Raw genomic sequence first — 25,897 nt, 5'->3', positions numbered from 1 at the left:
TTTGTTGTGGGAAACACATTCCCAGGGCACTCTTTCAACTCGTCAGGGCCCTGAGGATATGCAGGACAATGTTTGCAGTGACACCATGAAAAGATGGATTCGCTACAAATCATGCAAAAATAAAATATTGAAAAAATACAAATAAAAATAAAAATAAAAGTGAACCTATGAAAAGGTAGGAAAAAATAAGAAAAAGGTTAAAAAAGGTAAATACGGCAGTGAAGTTTGTGTCTCTGTTCCTTTCACTTGGTCGTTCGAGGTCGAGTTGATGAACAGTGTCTCTCTCTCACCCATTTATTCTCCGGCGCGATAATGATGAACAAATAGAACACACAAAACAAGAAAAATGAGAACGGATGTAGTTATCCTTGTTTCTTCTCTTTTCGGTCTGTCCTATGTTGGAAGCATGAAGAACTGTGTCTTTTGTTTTCTTGCCGTGTCCCCGGCTGGAGATGATGAAAACGTTTATTTTGGACCACCCCCTTCCAAGGCTCTTCTTAGATGTGGATTCAATAGTTGCTTCTGAGTTGTGATGCAATAGCTCTTAGGAGCCTTTTCAATTGGCATTCTTTGCTGGATCATTCAGAAAGGTAGGCACATCAATGTTGCGAGGTCTGCCCACTAGTTCTGGAAAGTTTTCAATGAGATGAAAGAAAACACAAAAAGCATAACGACTGTCTTCAGGTGTTAGTGACATTTGTTCTGGTTCTTTGGCTCTAAAGTCACAGGCCTTTTTTTGCAGTGTTATCAGTTTTTTTTTTTTTTTTCCGATCTGTCCCTCGTCGACTAGTCTCACTGAAATCTCCTCAGGAATTCTTGCTGGAAATCGGACAGCTCCACCGGGAGCATGATGCCTTGGAGGAGTGCGCCCATGTGTGGGGTGTTGGCTGGATTCCTAAGAAAGGTGATGACGTCAACATCTGCAGGTCTCCCCACCATTTCCGGATAGTCTGTGACTAATCGAAATAAAACGTTGTGTGCCAGCCGTGTATCCTCAGGTGATAGGGACATTTGCCTCGTTTGCTGGGACCTAATCACAGTCCCTTCTTTTGATGCAAACAAGTTTTGCACTTTCCTGCTGTGTAAGTTGCAACCACGTGGTTCAGCTTGTACCACACTTGGTTGAGAAAGTAATTGTTTTTTGGATCTCTAATGAATGTCAATGTATCTGTAGTTCTCCCGATAAGTCCTGGACATTCTTCGATGATACGGAAGAACAAAGTATATGTGATCTCGTCAATGATTACTTGTGGTGGAAGCATCTGTGTCCCTTCCGCTGTGTTCGGGTAGTGTGATGAAAGTTTCTGTTATGAAAGTCAGTAGTTGTCGGATTATTTTCTTGTTTGCAGGGTCTTGAATGAATTCAGTAATGCTGGATTCTCTGCCTATAAGTGAAGGATAGGACAGTACTACCAGCTGAAAATATGTGAGCACATCCCACTTGAGACTTCTGCTAGGATGAACCATATATCCATGAACAAAGTCTTGATCTTACTTTTACTTCTTATCAGAGTCTTAGGCTTTAAATGCTTTGTGTGGCTTTCAATGTTCATGAGATTAGCGCTTCTGTTGGTGTGAGTACGCAATTTTCTTCTTTTACCCTGCACCTTTGGCTGCACAGGGTGTTTGTGTGCTTCTTATTGTCTTTTTTATGCCTAAAGTAAAGGTTCAGCATGGACAAGATTTTCACAAAAGTTCTTTTGTTGGCTACATTGAATGTTCATTTAATTGTCCTTTTGTCACCTTTCACTTGGTTTGAAGAACTGTCTTGTTTTGAAAGTCTCACTTTTATATATTTTTTTCCTCGTTCTTGTAACTTGTATGCTCGTGCGTCCTTCTTCCTTGCCATAGATCTTGTCTGCATGTGCTGCGGTCCTTCCCCGTTGTCTGTGGATTCCTCGGCAGTAGATATAGTAGGAGTGCTCTCTCCTATAAAGAGTTTTATATCATTCGCAAAGATCCAGGCTCTTCTGCCTTTGAGCTTGACAGCTGACGGGGTGCAGTCCTCTATGATGAACGGGCCATTAAACCTTGGCTCGTCCCATCTTTTTCTTGTGAAATTCTTCACAAGCACGCGATCTCCAGGGAAGACAAGAGGCACGCATAGGCTATGAGCTGTGTCGGCATCATCACTGTCTGTTGTGGTTTGTGCTGTGTCATCTCTTTTCTGCCGTTGCTGCAGCTGGCCTGAAATGACAGTGGAACTGGATGTGAGATAATCCAGATAGGCCTTCATCTCCTCTCCCAGAACCTCCCTAGTTGACTGGGCATCACATCTAGCTCTGTCTCGGGAGGTAAGAGGGGTCCTCGTCCTCCTCCCAGTGACTATTTCGTGCAGCGTTAAATGATGGTCGGAGCCTGGTTGGTTCCGAAGAGCATACAATGCCAGTGGTAGGCAGTGCATCCATCCCTTTCTTAATGTGAGCTTCAACTTGGCTATCCTTTCCTTAAGCAAGCCGTTGATCCGTTCACATATTCCATTTTCCTCTGGGTGATACGCCGATGAGAATTTGTGCTTTATACCAAGCAACAAGCTAATCTGCTCAAATACTGAATTTACAAAATGTTCCCCATTATCAGATCTCATTGCCTTGCACAATCCCATCTAGGGAAAACCTCTCTCACCAGGAATTTAGCAGCACAGGCAGTGTCAGGGTGTGTACAGGGGCATGCTTCTACCCATCTGGAGAAGGGACACACCACCACAAGTAGATACCTGTACCCATTACACACCTGAATCATATCGACATAATCAATATGTAGGTGCTGGAAAGGTCCATTTGGTCTGTGGATGACTCCTCTCACTACTTTTAATGTGTGCCCAGAAGTGAATTGCTGGCAGACAATGCAGTTTACCATAAAGAATGCAATATGCTTGGCTAAATTCGGTATAAACCAGTCTTCCGCAAGCGTTGCCGCAAGATTTTCTTTTGACATATGAATGGGGTAGTGAAGCTGTTCTAGCGCTACTTTTAGAAGGGCGACAGGCATTACTGGTTTACCAGTGCTGTCTTGCCTGCCCAATCCGTTAGAGGGGTTTAAAGAACACCCTTGATGCTTCCATACATTTTTCTCCTCCTGAGGTGCCTCCTCCTGGAGCTCCATCAATTGAGACTGCCCCATATTGCTATAGGCTTCTGGAATGGCTCGTGCTACCATCATTCGCTCATGGGTACGTGCCACCTCCATGTCCATGATTGTTTCAGTTTTGGATGCCATACGTTTGGCTTCTGTGTCCGCTTCCTGATTTCCACGTGACACAAAATCTGTCCGTTTGGTATGAGCAGCGCATTTTACGACCGCTATGCCCACTGGGAGCTGTAGTGCTTTTATCAGCATGTCCAACAAGGCTGCGTGTTGCACTGGCGTGCCGTCTGCTCGGAGGTAGCCCCTCCTCTTCCAGCGCGCTAATCCTGCGTGCACTGTTGACGCCACATAGGCGGAGTCGCTGTACACTGTTACTTCCTGGTCTGCATGGTTCTCAATGGCGAGTATCAGTGCCACTAGTTCTGCAGCCTGTGCCAAATAGTGAGATGGTATTCGTGCACTGACAAGTACTTGGAACTCTCCATTCGCAATGTGTTTGATCACGGCCACACCTGTGTACCTTTGCCCGTCTTCTTGGTCGATTCTAGAAGACCCGTCAATAAAGATGAGCTCTCCACCTACCAGGGCATTTTCCTTTACCCGGTGGATCTTGTCATAGAATTCCTCATAATTTGCACCGTCATGCACAGGTTCTCCCTCTCTGACTGGCTCGGCTATAAACATAGCAGGGTTCACAGTTTTGCATCACACTATTTTGATCGATGGATTAGAGATAATCACCTCATAGGCTGATGCTCTTTGCAAAGTCATCGTGCCCTTTGGCTTTTCTCGTATGGCGAATAGCGAGTGCTCAACATATTATGTCATGGAGCATCCCATCACAATGGATGACGCCCTCTCAATGGTGAACGCAGCAGCAGCTAGGTTTTGTTTGCATGGGAAGTGGCCCTTCATGACCGGGTCCAGACTCCCGCTGTAATATGCTAGGGGTTTATATCCCAATGAGGTTCGCTGCGCGAGCACTGCTGTCATAAAACTGCCATCGGTATGAGAGAACAGATAGAATTCCTCTGCATAATTAGGAATCCTGAGAACTGGGGCCTTACAAATTGCCCCTTGAGTTCTGTAAACCCCTTCTCCATTTCTTCATTCCATTCAATTTCTTCTCTTGTTGCCTGGGCCTTTTTAAGGGCCTGTAACAAGGGCTTGGTATATGAGCTGTAGTCAAAGACCCATGCTCTGACATAATTGCACAAGCCTAAGAAGCTTTGCATTTGCTTTATTTTGCGCAGCTTGGCCGTGTGCATGATAGCCTCAGCCCTTTCTGGGGTTACCTTTTTCCCCTCATGTGAGATTAGTTGCCCTATGTACAACACCTCCTGTTGGCAGTACTGCAGCTTGTCCTTGTCTGCTTTGTATCCTTTCTCAGCTAGTATAGTCAATAGCTGGACAGAGTCCTGTCGGCATTGCTCTTCAGTGATCCTGCAGATTGGAATGTCATCTACATACTGCAAAACAACACTGTCCACCGCAATATTGCTTAGGTCCATTTGCAGGACTCTGTTGAAAATAGATGGAGACTCACAATACCCCTGTGGCAGCCTTGTACTTTTCAGGCGCATTTGTCTGAAAGTAAATGACGTCAGTTCTTGTGAGTCACGGTGCAATGGAATCGAGAAAAATGCATTTTTCAAATCGATCACCGTGAAGTATTTTGACTCAGTGGGTATGTTGCACAAAATTGTGGATGGGTTAGGGATTAGAGGGAATTCGGCTTCGACTATGTTGTTCAATGCTCGTAAATCCTGGATTAAACGCCAAGACCCTCCCTTCAATTTCTTGACAGGATAAATCACTGTGTTGCACAGCGATTCTGACGTCACAAGAATGCCCTGCTCCATCATGGCAGAGATTGTCTTTGCAATCCCTTCATCCGCTTCTCTGGACATGGGATACTGTTGTGCCTGTGGCAGAATTGCTTGGTTTCAATTCAATTTTTACTTCGCCGGCCCCCTTCAGGAGTCCTACATCATAGGGCCCTGTAGTCCATACTTTGGCCGGCACCAGGACCTTGTCGTTATCAAAGTATTCTGGATGTACTAAAGCTAACATCATTCTCTGCGGTACCTCCCGCCTGATCATTTTGACCCAAAATATTAGACTCACTTCCACCCGCGTCTCTTCTAGGTTGGGGTGTTCTTCGAACAGATCGTCATCGGTGACGTCAGTCACTTGATACCCTTCTTCGATGGCGACAATCGCACTCCATGGTCTGCCCTCATCGTCATATCCCTCAACCAATACCACTTTTCCTCGCACTGCGGCAGAGTGTATCATTAAGGGAAACACTTGTCACTCGTCTTCGTGCATGGGTATTCTTGGCCTGAATAGAAACTCATCCGGAGTTCTCATAGATTTGTCTGCGAGGCCTGGCAACCCCGCCATAAGCACTCGTACGCCATATGAGAACACTTCTGGTTCTAGTGGTATGGCTCTCATGGCTGCACGTCCGGAGTATGCTCTAATCATTTCGCACACATTTGAATAATGCATTCCTGGGGTGGAGCACACTATGCCATCCTCAGTGAATGAGATGGTCATATTCAACTTTGTCATCAAGTCCCGACCCATGATATTTACTGGGGGCTGATGAGAATACAATAAAGGTACATTCATGTCACACTCTCCCACGGAGACTGAGAGTGCATCAGTAAAGGGAACTCTGCTATAAGCTCCAGTAAAACTCTGGGTATCTATTGCCTCACCGGACAAGGAGAACTTACCTTCTCGTATGCACGAACGCGTTGCACCCGTGTCAACTAAGAAGGAATATTCTTTTCCCCCCTATGGTGACATTTACTCTAGGTTCCCTGTTAGGGTCTGGTGTCACTGATAGGATGGAACACATCAGAGTTCCCTGTGAGCCGCCCTATTTCATATACAGGTTCGGTCCATTGTATACCTGTGGGTTTCCCCCACCTGAATTAGTGCCCTAATGTTAAAACTGATATAATATTGTTTCGTCCTCATTGTATATGTTGGCCTATGCCCAGTCGCTCTGCGAGGAAATCCGCATCGCAAGGTCGTAACCTTAAGTTAATCGAGCCTCCATTTTAGGTTAAAGCCGCCATTTTAGTTTATCGTGCAAAGTCACCCTGTGGCCTAAAATGGCCGACCTGTGTTCTCTTGTTCTTACTTAACCTCTTCAACTTCTGTAAGCGAGTTAATGTCCAACCTGCCTGCAGGCTACATGTTAGGGTCATGTAGACCTTGTCCTTTGTTGACCTCGGGATCAGGGGATCACTTGAATCAGCGATGTTAACCTACAAGTATATAAGAACAATAACGCTATTTAAACATGGCATGCGAAACATCTGTTTGACCTGCATTGTAACAAATGTGTAAAGAGTGTAAAGTTAAACCCAGAGAATAAAAGTGCTTGTTAGTAAATGTATTAAGAAGTAAACCGCATGCACGAGATATGTAAATTAGGAATGAACCTGGCGTGAACCCTAGCCCAGTACATGATTAACTTGTAGGAGGCTGGACATCGTTATGAAGAAACTGTATAACTATGCTGATGTCCAGCTAGCAATTCCTGTTCACTGCTCACATTGAACCTTCTGGTGGTCTCTGTGAAGTACTGACGGCCAAATAGATATTTGTGTACTTTGTTTTGTAAACTGTTCAGTATTGCAATAAAGATTCTGGGAATCTTTACAAGCCCGTGTTGGTGTATTTCTCTTTGCATGGGTTAAAAGCCTTAATATTGTATTTTCTGATTCCACACTGAGACACTTGTGGCGGGGTCTGCTGGGGTTGCTCTTGTGGTACATTCCCTATGTTCAGTGGTTGGACCACTTGCTGTGCACCTTGCTGCAAGCCAGTTGCCTACTGCTGCACAGTATAGTTTTGTGCATTGCCCTGTTGTGGGGTAGCAGGTTGATTCACCATGCCTGTCCCCATCCCTTGGTTGTTCTGCCACATGCCTTGGCTTCTGTACATGCGCGCCACATGTCCTGTCACTCCACATAGCCGACACACTGGTGGTGGTCGGGCCATCTGTCCATCTGGCATAGTTGGACTGCCCATTGGTGCGCTCTGGATACCACCTTGAACATTTTGAAAACCTCCTTGGTTACCTCTAAAGCCTCCCTGATTGTTCTGCCATCCTCTTCCTCCAAATCCCCTTCCTCTCAGGTAATATCCAGCGTTACCCTGATTGGTCTGCGGCGGGTTAGTTGCACGTTGTGCACTTGACTCGGCTCGGCTTGTTAGCATGGCTCCCTTGAGAGCATACTTTGAGAGCTTCCTTTGCACTAGTTTCGCCTCCTTTCCCTTATGTGTTGCCTCTTTCTTCCGATTCTTTTCTTGCAACAATCTACAGTAATGGGCAATCGTCAACTGGATTTCGGCCCATGGTTTAGTTTCAACTCCTACCAATTTTTTGAGCTGTTTCTGCACTGGTTCAGGCAACCCTTGGCACAATATATGGTAGAATACAGGGATAGATTTTGTCCAAGACTCATGTATTTCGAGCACCCACGCGTCTTGAAAATTCTGGATATAAAGCCAAGGATCCTCTGACTCCTTCATTTTTTGAGTCATTATAGCTCCCATATCAGATGTGTCCGGATATAGCGTATGCAGCGCTTTCCACACTGCTGCTCTACAGTTGTTAAATGGCGCTCCGTCATGGGAGGTGTTAGTTATGGTTTCCCTGGGGTATCCTGCCCTTTTCCACACGTCGTCTGCTCTTTCACCAAGTATAGCAATTAGAAGACCCTTAATATCCCCTATGGCTAGAGTGACGCCCCCTGTCATTTTCTCTAGCTCATGTATCCACTTTCCGGCTCCCGGGGTCAGCATTGGAAGCTTATTTTTAAGATTCTCTCCGTCCATGTGTGGCCATGGAATATACTGCGGTCTTGCTCCCCCCTTTTCTAACAGTGGGAATTGGAATGCGCAATCCTCCTTTTCCTTCTCTATCCCTCCTCGGTCTCTTGCCTGGGCGGCGTTCCCGCCTTGCCTTCTTCCTGGCAATGCCCTTAGCCTATCTGCATAGGCAGGTACCGACGCCCCCCTACGACAGTGGGGTGTCTCTTCATGTCGGCTGGCCTGTCCAGCGGACTTCAGTGTCCTGTCTATGGACCCGCTTGCATCTGACCATCGTATCTCTCGGTTCCCTGGGTGCTGCTTTTCGCACCGCCTCCCTTCGTCATAAGCCACTTCCTCCACTTCTCCATCGGAGTCTGACTCTGAATACTCCCATTTTACACAGCTTCTTGCATCAACTTCATTCTGCCCAACTTCTAGTCTATCTAGGAAACGTCCCCTACTCCCACTACTTTGGGTGACATCCTCAGTGTCATATAGCTGAGTGCTCTCTAAGTGCTCATCTTCCCTTCCCTCTTGGGAGATTCGTTCTAGTCCCATCTCATCATATATTTTATCAATCGCTTCCCCGATGCTTCTGGTGTCGAAGTCATCATCAATAATTGTCCTGCTTGTACCTGGTACCGCATCGCTTGCAGGGAAGAACTCTTCTATGTCTTCCCAGTCTACAACAGAATTGGGTTTTTTCACTTCCCGTTGCAAATATTCTAAATCTTGCGCCCCTTGCCTGCGTTTACGTTCTGCTTCCTCATCCATTTCTCTTCGCTTCTTCGCTTCCTTTCTAGTCTTATCAACTTCCCTCATCCGTTCATCTCTACATTCCTTTGTCCTTCTATTTTCCTTGTCTTCTCGCTTTTTTACCTTTCTTTCGTGCACTCTCTTCTCTTCCTCTAACCTAAGCATGTTCTGCCTGTACTTTTCATAGGCTGCATATTGCGGGCGACTGAGCGGTATACCCTGCTCTCCGCGATATAGTTGTTCTTGCCGCAACCTATACTTCTTTCTTGCCCTTTCGTTTCTTATGTCTACTTCTTTTTCCCTTTCCTTTCTTTGCGCCTCATCAGACCGTTCACTCGGCCTTGCACCATCACTTCCTTTTCCATCTAACTTCAACAGTATCTGCCCTCCCATCCTTTCATCCTTCGTACATGTTAACTCATCGGTTCCTTTCTGCTTCTTTCCCTCTCTCTCCCTATCTAGAGGTGCACTCGTTTGTGCCTGGTCCTTCCTTTCCTCACCTCGCCTCTCTTTCCCCATGGGACTGTGGAGGCCGAGTCAATTTCCTGTTCCTTCTCTTTCGTCTCGTCACTGCTACACGCAGGTGACTCAGATGCAGGGTTGCTATAACTTGTGGCTGCCTTAAGCTCTCTTAGTGGATAAAGACCCTCCGACTTACTTCCCTCAACAACTGGTTCCGGCGGGGCAGGTGGCGCGGTAGGCGTCTCACCCCCCTCCGTACATACATTTAATATCCAGTCTGAGGGGATTCTTCTTCTTTGGCTTGTTCAAACATTTTCCAAAGCTCGAGAACAGCAAGGCGTTTTTCGATCTTCCTCCCGCTATATGTGGCATGTAGGAAGGTGGTCATGTGCTGTAAAACAGCCTTTGACAATGACCCATTTTGGGGCCACAGCATAAACATTTTATTTGCGGTGCCCTTAACCCACTCCTGGCTATATTTCTTTAATTTTGTTGCGTGCTTTGGCAACTGCTTGCATAAGTGTGCAAGCGGGATAACTTCCTCTATTCTTAGTTTCGTCTCCAACAATATTCACACAGTTTTTAACTTTTTACTACTATGAGCGAGCACCACATAGGCAAGCTCCAATCCAACTTTTCCGCCAAGCTCTACACCAGCAGTTTCGCTCAATACTTCTCAATTCAGTGGTGATTCCCTCTCAGTTACGTAATCGCGTAAAACCAAAATGCATTGCAATTAATCAATAGTACAACAATTTCACATTTGAAATATAAAGGACATAAAAAGACATATAGGACTGACGCTTGACAGACTAGACAGACACCAGCTGGTCATACGTGTACCTGCCTTCTAATTGTTACCCCGTCATGGGATTTGAACTAACCCCTTTATGACGTCTTTAAACGTCATCGTAGCCTAAAGTCCCCCCTCTGTGGGCTCTGGGTTCAAGTTCCTTCTGACCACTCTTTAAAGCGCAGGAACAAGGCGAATTTTACATTTTTCTCTCGGGTGCTCCCCCGGGATTCCTTACAGTTTTAATCTCAGGTGCCCACCTGATTTACAGTTTTTCTCTCGGGTGCCCCCCCGGTATTCCTTACAGTTTTAATCTCAGGTGCCCCCCTGATTTACAGTTTTTCTCTCGGATGCCCCCCCCCGTATTCCTTACAGTTTTAATCTCAGGTGCCCCCCTGATTTACAGTTTTTCTCTCGGGTGCCCCCCCGGTATCCTTTACGTTTTACTTTCAGGTGCCCCCCTGGTTTACAGTTTTTCTTTGATTCTAGCTGCTTTATTTTTTTCTCCACTATTCTGCGTTACCTTTGCCCTTCTTACTCTAAGGCCTATAGGACCTTTGCCAGGATAACGTGTTTTCGTTGTTTCACTCACTGATCGCCTCTTTTCCTCTCTGGAGTTTCAGAATCACCGCCCCTTTCTCTTCCTGCTTTTAGGGTTTTCGTCTGATCCGCTGCCCGTGGGAATGAGAAGGGTTGTGCTTGGAAAGGCGGGTTCCTTCAGACCCACTGCAGATTTTTTGGAGTTTTACACTATCATTGTCCACGGGGAGCTTCTCAGCTTACTCAGCCGGAATGGCGAAAGGACTCGTGATGTAACCGAAGGCCCAGAGTTACTTTGTGCCGTCGGTTTAACGGTGTCTTATAACTATATTAATCGATTATCACTAATCGATGGCCGTAACCATCCTCACACTACCAAGTGTTGACGAGGATAGGAAATTACTGACAGGCCCATTGGTCAGTACTCACCCTCAAAAACTAGTAATACAAGATAGGCGCACCATGCGAGGACAGAGTGCAGGATTCACATACTCCGGCAAGGTTCAATAATCAGGACTCAGTAAATTGGCAAAGGGAAGTCTGTTTAATGATACATACATCATCTTATGGAAATCAGCAGCATCACGAACACCTGCCTCACCCCGACTTCCTCGAACATTAGTCAAACAGCCTCTTTTATGGGCAAAATCCATCATCATTGACGTCTAATTCTACAAAAAATCATCATGCAATATAATTGGTTGGGAAAGGTAACTTAAGTATAGGTGCTGTGTCTGTATATGGAAATAATGCAAGTGTATTGGATAACTTTTATCGGGTGGGCATCTACGCCCTTCCCTCTACACCACACGTGATTGACGTCACTACAAGTACGACATCTCATTGGTTACAGTGTCTATATGGCCCTAGATTACATGGCCCCCTGTGATTGGGCAAGTTACACCCCTAAACATAAATCTCCATTTTAATTAGCAGCTTTAGAGTAGACACCCAGGTGCCTAGTTCCCCAAGATTCACCCTTCCTCCCTTCCATCAATCAGTGTTCTAGTGCCTAGTTCCCCAAGATTCACCCTTCCTCCCTTCCATCAATCAGTGTTCTAGGGCTGTGTGTCAATTAGTTGGCTGGGTATGGCCTCGGATCTGTAGTCTCTTATCAGGAAAAGTTATGGCACCCCTGGTTCTGGATGACAACAGTCGGTGATACATCTTCGTGCCTGTCTGGTCACGTGTTGGTTCACCGTGAATCTGCTTCAGTTTCCAACCTTTTGTGCATTTAATTCTGTGTGCGCTTGGCCACCTGCATGGGCATCTCTTATCTTGACCTTAACGGGCGGGCTGGTATTCTCTGTAGTTGGAGTCTTGTGAGCTCATGCTCACCTCCCCTTCTCTGGTTGATCTCGATCTCCCTGGCATACTCCTCTCTTTGTTGAGTTTCGATTCCGCTCCTTCTCTGGTCTATGCTGGGTTTCTAAACTCGGCCTGTCAGGCCTTTGGCCGCCTGGGTACATTTCTGCTTTCACAAAATGGAGTTGCACGTGTACATTGTGCAGTATTGAGGTAGATATATGGTTGGCGCTTGCCGCTCTACTCTTTTACTAGGCATTGCAAGCAGTATCGATTTCTTAGCCTCTTGCATTTCAAGCTTATTTACACACATTCAGCAGGGCGGTTGCTTCCATCTTGTCTTATGGCACCATTCTCTTACGTTTTAACAGTGTCTCTCCCCTGCATCCATTATCATTATCTTTGCAGTTACTAGTACTGGCATTCGTGCTTTCAGTAGCCAAGTCTGTTTGTTCTCGGGGCTGCTTGGGCCCTTGGTTTATTTTCATTGGCCTTCCATTAAGGATTTAGGGGTCTCCTCGTGGACCGTGTGCAGGTATTCCTCATTTCGTATCAGCGGCTGGTATGGCTGTCTGATAGGGTATCGTGCTGCCCAGGGTTGTCGCGTTATGGCTGCTTCAACCGGTATTGATCTCCTTACGTACAAGGGGCAGAGTCTCAGTGCGGCTCTCTGTTGGTTCATTTGCTCCTCATACGTCATGTACCACGGCGAGTACCTTACTGGCAACTCGCAATGGGGGGCAGGGGTGCGGGTCATATCTGGGACCTCCTCTACACAATCATATCTGCCCGTATATTGATATTTGGAGGCTGTTTGAAATTTTAAGTTTGGCTTCCAGTCGATGCAGGTATGTTTCATGATTAGTGGCCATTAGTTATTGATGGGCTGTAGATATAACCACTCCCAGATATATACAACCGGTGTAGGGGACCATTGGAAGCCCATCATGTTATTCAGTTGTGTTGTAGTGGGCGTGAGTGGTATCAATTCAGATTTAGTATTATTTATCCTGTAGCCTTATTATACAGAGAATTCATCTACGTCTCTCATGCTAGGGGCCAAGTTAACTTCGGGATCTCGGACATGCAGCAAGGTGTCAGCATAGAGAGAGATCAATTGGGGAGGGTGACTTATCCTAACCCCTTTATCCATATGTTTTAACTATACTAGCGCTGCCATGAATTCAGTTGTAAGTGCAAATATCAGAGGGAGAGGGGACATCCCTGTCGGGTGCCTCTACACAAGGGAAACTTAGGCAATAGGGCATGATTTGTACGGACAATGGCTATAGGTTCATTGTATAGTAATTGAATGTAACCCAGAAACGTTGAACCAAACCTAAACCGTGTAAGAACAGCGAACATGTATTTCCACAAAACCACTTCGGACGCTTTTTCTGCGTCCAGAGATGTTGCAACAACTTTGGCCTTGGGATCTAGCTGAGCAATAATGGCAAACAGTCTGCGCAGATCCAAGTAGGTGGATCTGGTGGAAATAAAGCCTGATTGGTCGAAATGTACTAAGTAGTTCACGAGGGGGAATAAACGCTTTGCTATGACTTTGGCAAATATTTTTGCATCCAAATTAATTAAGGAGGGCGGGTGGTAAGAGGAAGAATCCTGTGGGGGCTTATTGGGCTTAAGCAACACAGAGATGACCACCTCCTCCCACAGCGCTAGGAGTTTGGGGGCAAGTTCTGTTGAATAGCATTTGTACAGGTCTATCCACAAGCCGTCCGGCCATGGAGCCTTCCTGGCAGCTAGGCCTTTAATTGCTTGTACAATCTCATGTGTAGTTAGTGGGGTTTCCAGAGCAGCACTCGTCTCGGCTGACAACGTAGGAAGTGGGAATGCAGATAGGTAATTGGGGAGATCGCAGTCTAAAACAGCGTCGCCATTAGCATACAGTGAAGAATAAAACTAAGCAAACACCTTGTTAATTGCAGTTTCACCCAAACAGATTTCACCGTGTTGGTCACAAACACTGGTAATCAGATGCCTACCGTTTTCAACTTTTATCAGTCTGGCAAACAATTTACTGGCCTTATCCACCTCGCTCTATCTCCTAGCCGGGCATGTGTGGTGACATACAAAACCTCACGGTCAGCTAGCCTGTAAAACCCTTCAGTTGTGTATGGATTTGAGCTAACGTTGCCTCACAAGGTGTCAGAGCTTGTATATTTTCCAGTGATCGTAGTCAGGTTTCAGTCCCTTGGAGGTCATGGCGTATGGTGCAAAGGAAACCATGGGTCTTGGATATAATGTAACATCGTAACCAAACCTTAAAGGTCTCCAAAACTATGTGCAGAGACCCTACCGTGCCCTCATTGCGTTTTAAAAAGTCTGTCAACTCTGTGCACAGTGGGTCCACCACCTTGGTGCCTTGGAGAAAGGCAGGGGGCATCCTCCACAGCATTGAGCATTTATCTCAGTGTATTAGCCGAATGGTAAGAAGTACGGGGGAGTGATCCGAAATAGTGCAGGGGAAAATAGCACATTCAGTAGTGAATGGGAGCTGGTCAGATGAAGCTAACCAGAAGTCTATATGTGAACCTGAATTGTGAACGGAGGAGTGGAAAGTGAATTCCTCTGCACGGGGATGTAACTCCTGTCATATGTCTACTAGGGGTAGATATTTCATGGATTGAAATATGGTTAGGGCCGATTTTATCAGAGCATGGGGAATTCTGGTGGTTCTATTGGTTACTGGGTTTAGAGTGTTGAAATCCCCACCCCATAGTACCCGGGTATCGTCCCAAGGGTATATCAGCTCAACTATCTTGAGGTAAACGTCAGGGGTCTCAATGTTCGGGCCATATGTATAAATGAGAGCAGTGGGATGTCCATGCATGTCGCCCTAAACAACCACATATCTGCCAAGTGGGTCAACTATAGTTTTGGATAGTTTTGGATACTTGGACACCCAGCTTGTGATGAATGAGGGTGATAACACCCCTAGACTGTGATGAGTAATTGGTAGCAAATTTCTAGGGACCCCAACTGTGGGAGAAGGATTCGACCACCCTGTCCAGAGGGTGGGTTTCCTGCAGCATCATAATTTGTATGTTATGCCTCTTGGCATATAACTGTATTTTCCTATCCTTAATTGGGTTGTTCACGCCCCGGCCATTCCATGTAATTAGCCTAATTGTTTGACTGACACTACCCATCATTCCCAATAAAGTTATCCATTTCCAGCGCGTTCATGCAAGAGTTAATCAAAAAATGCATTCCACGTTTGCCCATCAACTTTAGTTTTTTTAACCATCTACCTTTGCCCCTTTTCCCTGCCTTCACTGTACCTCAAACTGGACAGTGTATTCCCCCAACCAAACAACCCCTTCTTAAACAGTGGTAGGTGTCCAGCGAGCATCAACAAGAAAATTGGAGCATTTCCTGGTAGACTCTGCACTTCAAAATGAAAAGATCCTATGGAACATTTTTAAAGTCTACTATCGAGTGTAGCCCAACATAAGATTAACCTATCATAGCATTGAAAATGGGTCAGGATAGCCAGTTGGCAGAATGCCATTTAGTCTCAGTCAGTCAGTGACAGGAGGCATCGGAATGGTCGGCTCAATGTAGGATGTTGCTTCCTCCAGTGTTTTAAAAAATGTGATCTGCCTCCATGTTGTATTCTGAGTTTAGCAGGGAAAATCATGATGTATGGGATTTTCCTGTGTCGCAGGGCACGCGTCACTTGATCGAAGTTTCGCCTAGCTGCTTGAACACCAGTCGAGAAATCAGGATATATATGTAAGAGCCGGAGGATCAGGTCGTGGTAGTTGAGCAGGTGTGCAATGATTGTGCGGGGAGGGGCTCCTGGTTTAGGGGGTGGGGCCAGGGAGCGGAGTGCTCTCTCCAGCAAGAACTGAGCAGAGAACTGCGCTTCTGGAAATATGGAACGTAACACGTCCTCGATGAAATATTCCATGGGGATGTTTAGGGGCTTCTGTGTCATGCCCACTACCCCGATGTTATTGTGGCGTGACCGCGATTCCAGGTCGTCACACTTCACATGAACTGCTTTGAGTTCTTTCTTGATGTGTTCGATGTCCTTACTGTGTGTGGTGACAGTATCTTCAAGGTCTCCCGCCCGGTTCTCAGTCTGTGTCATTCAGCCACTCTCCTTCTTGAGTTCTGCCTTCAGCGAGTTTACAGTAGAGCCAATATCGTCCAGCTTGGCATTTACTGCCCTGAAACCAGCCTGCATCATGGACATATAGGGGTCCATGGTTGTATTTGCGGCTGCATGTATGTCCAAGACAGGGACCTGTGAACAGGTGGAATCCGTGTCAGGTCGAGGTGTATTGGGCCCTTCTTACCTCTGCCCTTGGCTCCTCCTCGGGTCATGTCCCTCAATAACTTGCACTGGGGAGGGTGTGGCTCCATAAAATGGGTGTTTAGCAACGCCGCTCGCCAATGGGATTATTGCGCTCTCACATTCCCAGCAGTGAACACAGTTTCTAAGGTTGTTGGCAGTTCCCTATCAATCCCAGGCCCAGGCGCTGTATGGTGCGGTACACCAGCCTTTTGTGTTACCGGGATTACAGATAGCAACATATGCATATAGACAGAGTGTATTTACCCACTGCCTCGCCTTCATCCTTAAATTCTGGGCTGCGGGTCGCGTGATACAATAATGTTCTGCCGTATAGCGTTAGCTCGCAGTGTCTCAGTCCGGGGAGACGTGCCCGTGGTTTTACTGTTGCTAAGGGTCCCAGATGTGCCGTCCTGTGCCAGGCCTGTCTGGAAGGATCCGCCCCAAAGCAGCAATCACCCTTGCTTCCGGGCACCTCCTCCGGCGTACTATCCAGTCGTAGCTCTGGATTTATTCAGCACGCAAGCAGCGCGGCTTTCGGCCCGCTGCGGGACAGGCTAGGCAGGCCGAGAGGGGGATCCAAGTACTTTCCCGCCACAAACTGAGGGACGCCAAACGCTGAGATTTGTTCCACGTCTTCTCCAGGTATTCCGGAGTCCTCTGATGCAAATGTCTCCAGTAATACGGTCCTTCGTGAGCAGGATATTTCATTCAGGATATCTGTGAGTGTAGAGCTCGCGGACTAACAGCCATTCTCGTTGCTGCTTAGCAGCGCCCCATTGCCGCACAGGTTGGCCTTTTGATGCTGCGTCTGCTGGAAGTGTGGAGGGTATACTCAGTCCGGATCTGATCGAGTATTACCAGCATGTACCTTCTACTCATGTGGTAGGCAATCTTTATCTGCGTTGCTTTAAAATTGTGTTTGCATCGGGCATTTCTTCCGACTTAATAGTGTTTTTGGCTGCCTTTCGATCATGAGAGTGTTCTTAATTTGACTGTTGGATTGGCCATGACTGCCCTAATATTCCTTCTGGGGGGTTCAACACACATCCATTGATGCAGGTTGTGATACATCAAGTAAGCGTCCCTGAGTGTTTGGTTGATATTTCTATAGGCAGTGAAGGTTGCATTTTTGTTTGTCTTTACAGAAATTTACCACTGGTTAATCTCTGAAGATGGTAATTCTCCCGAAACGCGGAGGGTTCGATATGAGTTCTTCCCACTACTAAGAGGTTAGAGCATCATTAAGGCCTTTGTGCTTCTCTGTTCCTACCACACGCCTTTTATCTTTGAGATGTTCAATAGGTGTGAGGAATTGACTCCCTTCCTTTGTGTTTTGTTCTTCTTTGCAAGATGTCATTTATTTGATCTGTACAACTGCCATTCTAATTTTCTTTGACATGATATGATTGGGTATTTATAACGCGCTTAATACCCAGAGGTTTCTAAGCCCGAACCCAGGGATCTGGATGAGGATGGACACCATGACATGCAGCGAGTTCGAAGCTATGTAACCCCCGTCTCAACGCGTACCCAGTTTGGCCAAACTGTCCTGCAATTCATTTAATTAGAAAAGCATGATTACAATATTTGTATATGAGGAAGGGGGAAATCGAACAATCTGATGCAAAGCCAAGCTGTACGCTTGTCACAGAGCCACGGTGCCAACAGTCGAAGAACAAGGCGACGGCAGGTTCATGTACGAGAATCATTTGGAGAACAGAAGGTAATGGAAAGAACCGAACAGTGAACCAAGGGAACAATATCCTTTTGCTATAGTTCATTATAAAAGGTTTAACTTAACCTTTCTGAACTAATCAGATCACTCTTTAGAGAACTCTGGACTAGACTCCACCTCTTAATAGACATGCAGAAGCCGCCTCCAAAACGCTTAGTCCCTTCCCCTCATTGATCCCCCAGAGAACTAGGGTGCTGTCTATGGATCTGTTTTGATCCCAGGGGTGTGGTGGGTCTTAGCACTCTCCATAGCACGCAAACTATAAACTAAGGGCTTGCTGCACCAACACAGCAGGTTGATTGGGGGAGCACGCTCCACTGTGGCAGACTCAAGTCACCTTGACTGTGACCATTGGCGAATCATTGAGATCCAAGCCCTTGTGTTAAATGATTACACAGTTCTTAAATGTACAGAACATTAAAGATGGCTCCTATTATGTACAGAGCAATTACAGATGCAGGGAAGGGTTTCCCTTGGAGCTGCTTACCTGCATTCCATCCCTCCTTCTCAGGGTATGTTAGAAGAGCACCCGTTCCATCCATGTATCATGCACACGCGTGCACACCAGGAGGGGCACTTGGAGGTTTGCGGTCATGACAACTGACAAGAAGTAGAGAAGTCTCACTCTATATTATTTCTGGTGTCTGGGCCCGCCTCCGAGCCAGTGGTAAGAACAGAGAAAGGGAGACGGTTACCCATCTTTCGTAACCAGTGTCCTCAATCCCTTATTGGGTTGAAGTCATGCACATAGACAGGTCTCCTTGCCCCTTACTGCCTTAGTGATAACCCATAAGCCCACATCCCTGCTGGGCCATACTGACTGGTTCACCATCCATTGCTGCTGCCGATTCACCTGAACTTAGAGGCTCACCACTTTGAGATTTTATGTCCGGCACTGGTCCGGAAGAGAACTACAATGACCTTAGTCCTCCTCCCTCCATTCTGTCTTGAACAGTGGCCACCTTCACTTGAGAATGTGCTTGGGGGGCTTTTCCACTGGTCTCTGGTGCTTCACAATGGATGTTGCCTGTACAGCGTTGATAATTATGGAGGATTTCATCGCCTGGCCTTCTAACCTCGATCCTGCCTTCTGACGACCCTCCAGATTCTGCTTGGCTTAATTTGCTTGTGGTTGCCCTCCTTGTTAGTCCTCCTGATTTCCGACATTGCGTTGCATCATCTGCTGTGCCCTCTCTTTATGCTTGCTTGCCTGTGGGCATGGATTCTTGGGTGAGTGACAGGTGCATGCCTAGCTGTGGAGGCCCCATGGGTGTTGCATTCCTGTCTTCCATGATGTTACCCCGTGGTATAGAACGCCTGGTGACTCTGTTCCTCTCTGCCCTTCCTAAGTGCCACCAGCTGCTTTGCTGATGACCCCATTGATGAACTTGGGTTTCCACTAATGAAGCCACCTAACTGAAAGAAGTTGCCTCCTGTCCTTCTTGCCTCCAGGCATCGATTATTCTAGACCCACCTGAGTGCCAACCATCCCAGAGAACAGGTTATTTGCCCTTCTTCATTCTCAGTAGAGGGCCACACACAATTTTGGCAAATTACAAACCATCGAAGTTTGAAGGGTAATCGAGACATGGACCCTTTGCTCTCTGTGTCTAGAAAGAGAGACAGCACCACTGCCACATCTCACAATGAAGCCTAACAAGGCAGAAACACATATGTAAGGGTGTTAATGGTACTGGTTCTCCGTGGAGCATTGCCTGGCATTTTGGTGCTGGAATGAACTTGTGGGTAGGACCAGAACCTCTGCCACTGTGAACGAGGCAAGGCATCTGCTATCCTGCTGTCCCCAGCTGGCCCGCGCCTTTCTCTAAATACTATGGCTTTCTACAAACATCCCAGTACAAAGATTCTGAGGAACCGCAAAACCCTTTTTTCCTGCGCTGCTTGTCCACTACTACTACCACAGGCATTTTCAGTGTGGCATTCACTCTTGTGTTATGGAAACCTTTCCCACACAACACCAATGGTACCAACAGCAGGAGAAATGTCAAGAAGGCAATGCTGAAACCCTTGTTTTTCCACACCAACTCTCCTAGAGATACAAATCAAGGCTGCATGCCGCAGAGGGTTCTGAACAATACGGAGGTCATCCTGAAGTCACATGCACACACTGTTATAATCCCGCAGGAATGACAACCACACCTCACTGCTGCTGTAACGCCAACCCTTTGACATATGTCACATTTTAGAATGTACAGTGTGTAAAATTGCCATCTGCAAGGGTGCAAAGCCCTGGCTTTTTTTATTTTTATTACTATATAAAATGATACAGGTAATCCCATCTCTAAAAGGGTAATCTTTCAAACGGATTCCCCTTTTCGTCAACTCCATGCCAAAAGCATAGTGTACTTGTGCCCTGCTGCATCAGTAGCCTGATCCGCAGTGCCTGCTCTGCTCGTGGCATATAGCAGGCATCAAAGGTCACAAGATGCCCACTCGACAGTCAAAGCCACGTTTCTGCTGCACAGGGGTGGCATTTAAAATATGCTAGATATAAATTACGATGATCATAAGTAACCAAGGCTGGTGGCAGGGTAAACTCTAAATAAAGCGATGCCTGAGTTTAGGCACGGTACTACTTATGATTGTGGTCACTACATCACAATTGATATCATGTGTCAGCTCCTGTGAGTCACTTCTGCTGAGGAAGGGGATGTGTATTCTGGCCAGCCAGGCAGAGACTACCAAATGGCAGGACAGGAGCCGGGAGGACAGCAGGGCCTCTTCATGAGTGCAGGTAACACCCTCCAACAGAGGCAGCTGTCCTGGGCCCGGGGAATCGAAGGAGCACACCCATTCAAAAGCAGTAGCCTCAAACCAGGGTCGACCGTGTTTATCGCTCCATGAACGAGAGGGAAGGCACAGACGCTGGCTTTTGCGCTCCTCCACCAACTTAAACTATGCTTGCACTTTGAACCAGCTTGATGCTGCCTCGTGCCATAGCCAATCCTGTCACCTGCCATGCCTGAATCAACTGCTCGATGCCGGGACCCGATCAGAATGATTGGTGATACCCATGCCGAGTCTGACCAGGGGTTACACCCGTGGCTCAGCCCAACTAGCCCTCAAACGGCTGCCTCATTGACCTGCACATCGACACCCCAGAGTCACCACTTTGATGAACATTGCCAGCCGACTCGGACTGCTGGAGCGTCATTCACCGCCCCGCCCCAGTGGCTAAAGCCCGACTCTACCTGGATCAACTGCAAAGCAATCCTGGGACCTTCCTGGCCTGTGTCATTGAGCGCCCCCCTTCTGCCGCACAGAGCAACCACATTTGCCCCTCCTCGGCGCCCATCAAGAACTGAATCCTAGTATTGCTGATCCTAAACTGCCCACTTGGTCCTCGTGGGTCCTGGAAACTAGTGAAGTCACGCTCACACCGGTTTTCAACATAGACATATCTTTTTTGTGGCTAGTAAGTTTCTTACCACCCCTGGAAGTACGCTCGGAGTGCTAGTTTCTTTTTACATCTTCTCTGTTCTTCCTTTGCGGGGTGTTTTTGTACAGTATTTTTTATTCTTTCTATTGCAGGTGGTGTGTTTAATTAAAGTATATATATTTTTTATACAACCTTGATTGGACATTCCTTTTATTTTGGATTGTGACCCTGTGTTGTTTGGGTTACTACTGGTTCACCTTTAAACCCCTCTTAAGAGCATAGCCTTCCCTCTGCCCACGTTACCACATAAGGCGGAGGAGGTTTATCTCTTGACTGTCCCTGTTTTTACCTTTACGATTGAAGCCACATTGAATTATATGACTCTGTTACGCATTGAGTCTGCAATGGTTCAAGAGGTAGAATTATCTGACATAATGATTTTTCAATATGCAAATCTAGATGGAAATATATAGTTTAATCTTGGCCGTGTTTCAGGCACATCAGCCTTGGGCAGTAGAAAGTACGTACTCGCTCATTCTTTCTATGATTGCTTGAATTTGTCTCTTGTTTGGGCATTGATTGAAATGCTAAGTCAATGTTGATGTTTTTACATGCCTCTTTGGTTTTCTCTGCTGCCTCGTCATGCAATGTTTTTCCAAGGACATTTACTTTGGACACATTCATACGTAAAAAAAATGGTCACGTTCAAATGTTAGCTTATTCTTTTATTAAATAAATACTTGCTTAAAAATAATGTTCCTTTATTTTGATTAAAAATTATATTATTCTAAAAACAAAGTGAAAATGTCTTCAGTATTCATCTTCTTGGGGAAACAGGTCACAGAGATTGGTAATGTGTATATTGTGTTAACAACTAGATAATCTATTTAAAGCCTAGACGGGTTTCTGTTCAATTTGATTTGAATTAATTTTGCGGATTGGGAGCAGGAATGGATTACGGGGGCAGGCGTGTGGCATGGGTTTCACGCGGGGGCGGGAGTAGGACGTTGATTTCGGGTGGGGAGGCAATGCTGTCTATTTCCCGGACCCCAGAAACTGTTAGGATGGCCCTGCCTGGACCACACAAAGCAAGTGCCAAGGTCACTCAATAGGCATCTAGAATGATAGCTCAGAGTGTTAATGCACCTGCTCTAGAAATCTGTGTGCAGTACAGCGTATTGTTCCACTTATATCTTGAGGTTGATAAACTGAGTACCAACCAACTGGTTAATAATATTTTTTGTTTTGCAAGTTGGTGGGCTAGCACTATACACACACACCATACCACCAGGGATGTCATTTAGGGGTTGCCAGGGGTCGAAACTGTGATTCCTGAAGTCTCCCTTGCTAACCCTGGGGTCTCCCTTGCTACCCCTAAGAAAAATGTCTTAAAAAAGGTTTTTTGTCTTTTTTTTTATTGGGGCTCCTGGGCTGTGGCCAGCAGCATGTGGCTTTGTTTCTGGAGTGGCTGGTTTTCTGGTAGCTATAGCTGGTAAGATAGCTCAATGGGTAGAGGGCTCTCTACTGCAGTGTGTGTGATCTGCAGGTTCGACCCCTGGCAAGGTCAACTCAGCCTTTCTTCCTGCTGAGGTTGATAAATGAGTACCAACACAGGTTGGGTGATATTGTATGTATATTTGTTCGATATATAAAGTAACACACCATTTTCGTTTGGCCTTGGACATCTACTAGCATTCACAGTAATTTGGTAATATGGGCCTATACACACTGATGTTAACGATACATACGGTGATCCATTCTTGTATGAAATGTATATCATATTACAGTGATATCGTAACCATATTTTTCATATGGCCTCATTACGACCCTGGAGGTAACCATGGCGCTATTAGCGCCATGGTTGCCTCCAAAACCTTAACGATTCCGCCATGGTGGATGGAGCAATTACCGCCCCATTCCAAGGTTGGCGGGGGCAGTAATTCCCCATTCACCATGGCCCTTCCCCATTCCCATTTTAGCCCCCATAGGGCTCAATGGGAATGGGGAAGGCGGTAATAATGGTACCGCAAATTGCGGTACCGTTATTACCTCTAAAGTCCCTTTGCGGGACCTGTCCTTACGTTAAGGGAGGACCCGCAAAGGGAACTCGTAATAGGGTGTTAAGGGATTACCGGTACCGGTAATCCCTTACTGCCCGGGTAGTAATAGGGCCTCATTACGACCCTGGCGGAAGACCATGGTGCTATTAGCACCATGGTCCATGGCGGTAACTTACCGACTCCGCCATGGAGAAAGGGGGAATTACCACCCCATTACAAGGTTGGCGGGGCGGTAATTCCCCCTTCCTCCATGGCCCTTCCCCATTCCCATTTTTGCCCCATAGGGCTCAATGGGAATGGGGAAGGCGCTAAGTACGCAGCACCAAGGTCCCTTTGCAGGTCCCTACTTTAACGGCTGGTCTACAGCAGCCGTTAAGGTCGGGTCCCGCAAAGGGACCCCGTAATTAGGCGCTAATAGGTTAATGGCGCTGCAGCCTTTTACGGCGTCGTTAACCCATTAGCGCCTGGGTCGTAATGAGGCCCATAGTGTACTTAGAAACAATGCTATGTGATACCACTTCCTGTTTTGTCAAGGGGTGAAACGTTGTGTCCCATCGCTTCCCGTTATGTCACTTCGGGGTGGGGTCAGATGACATCACTTCCTGTGATGTCATCAGAGGTCAAGGGTCGTGTGGTGTCACGCTACCCCTGGTATTTTGGTAAAATGACGTCCCTGCATACCACCCATGTAACACATGTCAATTCCTGCGATTGTGACAGCAGCGTGTAGACCTGTGCCAGGGGTGAGCAGGAGTTGAGGGTTTCCGATGTCACTGGCGCAGCAGTACCGCAGGAGTGTGACATCAAACTAGACCGCGCGGGGCACTGCTGGGCCTGGTAAGAGCTTTCTTGGCAGCCGCTCGTGCAAGCAAACTGCGAAGAAATGCGAGAGAAAGATGAATGCACACCTCAAAATACACAGGACACAAATCACCTGTGCGCGAGACGAAACGGGGCACTAGTTAAAGGGACAGTTCTGGTCCGCAGAGCTGAAGCTGGTAGGAATGCACACGTTGTTACAATATCATCCTCTGTTATGCTGTGCTAGACTATGCCATGTGATGCCTGCCCCCAGACTCAGATGCACTACCACCAAGCCTGTATTAATCACCTGCATGCCACCACGCCTCTTATGCCCCCTGACTCAGATGCAAAACAGCCAAGCCTGTGTTAATCACCCTGTATGGCACCACACCTCGGATTCCCCCTGACTTACATGCACTTCCACCAGGCCTGTATTAATCGCCCTGCATGTCACCACACCTTGGATACCCCTTGACTCAGATGCACTTCCGCCAAGCCTGTATTAATCACCCTGCATGGCACCACGCCTCGGATGCCCCCTGGCTCAGGTGCACTTCCGACAAGCCTGTATTAATCACCCTGCATGCCACCACACCTCGGATGCCCCCTGGCTCAGGTGCACTTCCGACAAGTCTGTATTAATCACCCTGCATGCCACCATGCCTCGCATGCCCCCTGACTCAGGTGCACTTCCGCCAAGCCTGTATAATCACCCTGCATGCCACCATGCCTCGCATGCCCCCTGAATCAGGTGCACTTCTGCCAAGCCTGTATTAATCACCCTGCATGGCACCACGCCTCGGATGCCCCGTGACTCAGATGCACTTCCGCCAAGCCTGTAATAATCACCCTGCATGCCACCATGCCTTGCATGCCCCCTGACTCAGGTGCATTTCCACCAAGCTGGTATTAATCACCCTGCATTGCACCACACCTCGGATGCCCCCTGACTCAGATGCACTTCTGCCAAGCCTGTATTAATCACCCTGCATGCCACCACGCCTCGATGCCTCCTGACTCACATGCACTTCCACCAAGACTGTATTAATCACCCTGCATGCCACCACGCTCAGATGCCCCCTGACTCACATGCACTTCCACCAAGCCTGTATTAATCACCCTGCATGCCACCACGCCTCGCATACCCCCTGACTCGGATGCACTTCCACCAAGCCTGTATTAATCACCCTGCATGGCACTGCGCCGCGGATTCCCCTTGACTCAGATGCACTTCACCCTCAGATGCACAACTGCGAAGCCTGTATTAATCACCCTGCATTGCACCGCATCTCGGATGCCCCCTGACTCAGATGCACTTCCGCCAAGCCTGTATTAATCACCCTGCATGCCACCACTCCTCGGATGCCCCCTGATTCAGATCTACTTTAGCCAACCCTGTATTAATCACCCTGCATGGCACTGCGCCGTGGATTCCCCCTGACTCAGATGCACTTCCGCCAAGCCTGTATTAATTACCCTGCATGCCACCACGCCTTGCATACCCCCTGACTCGGGTGCACTTCTGCCAAGCCTGTATTAATCACCCTGCATGCCACCATGCCTCGCATGCCCCCTGACTCAGGTGCACTTCTGCCAAGCCTGTATTAATCACCCTGCATGCCACCACGCTCGGATGCCCCCTGACTCACATGCACTTCCACCAAGCCTGTATTAATCACCCTGCATGGCATCACGCCTCTTATGCCCCCTGACTCAGATGCACTTCCATCAAGCCTGTATTAATCACCCTGCATGCCACCACGCTCGGATGCCCCCTGACTCACATGCACTT

The sequence above is a fragment of the Ambystoma mexicanum genome, chromosome 8 (assembly GCF_040938575.1).
Source record: "Ambystoma mexicanum isolate Mex_15411 chromosome 8, UKY_AmexF1_1, whole genome shotgun sequence".
Lineage (NCBI taxonomy): Eukaryota > Metazoa > Chordata > Amphibia > Caudata > Ambystomatidae > Ambystoma > Ambystoma mexicanum.
This window is presented reverse-complemented; position numbering follows the sequence as displayed.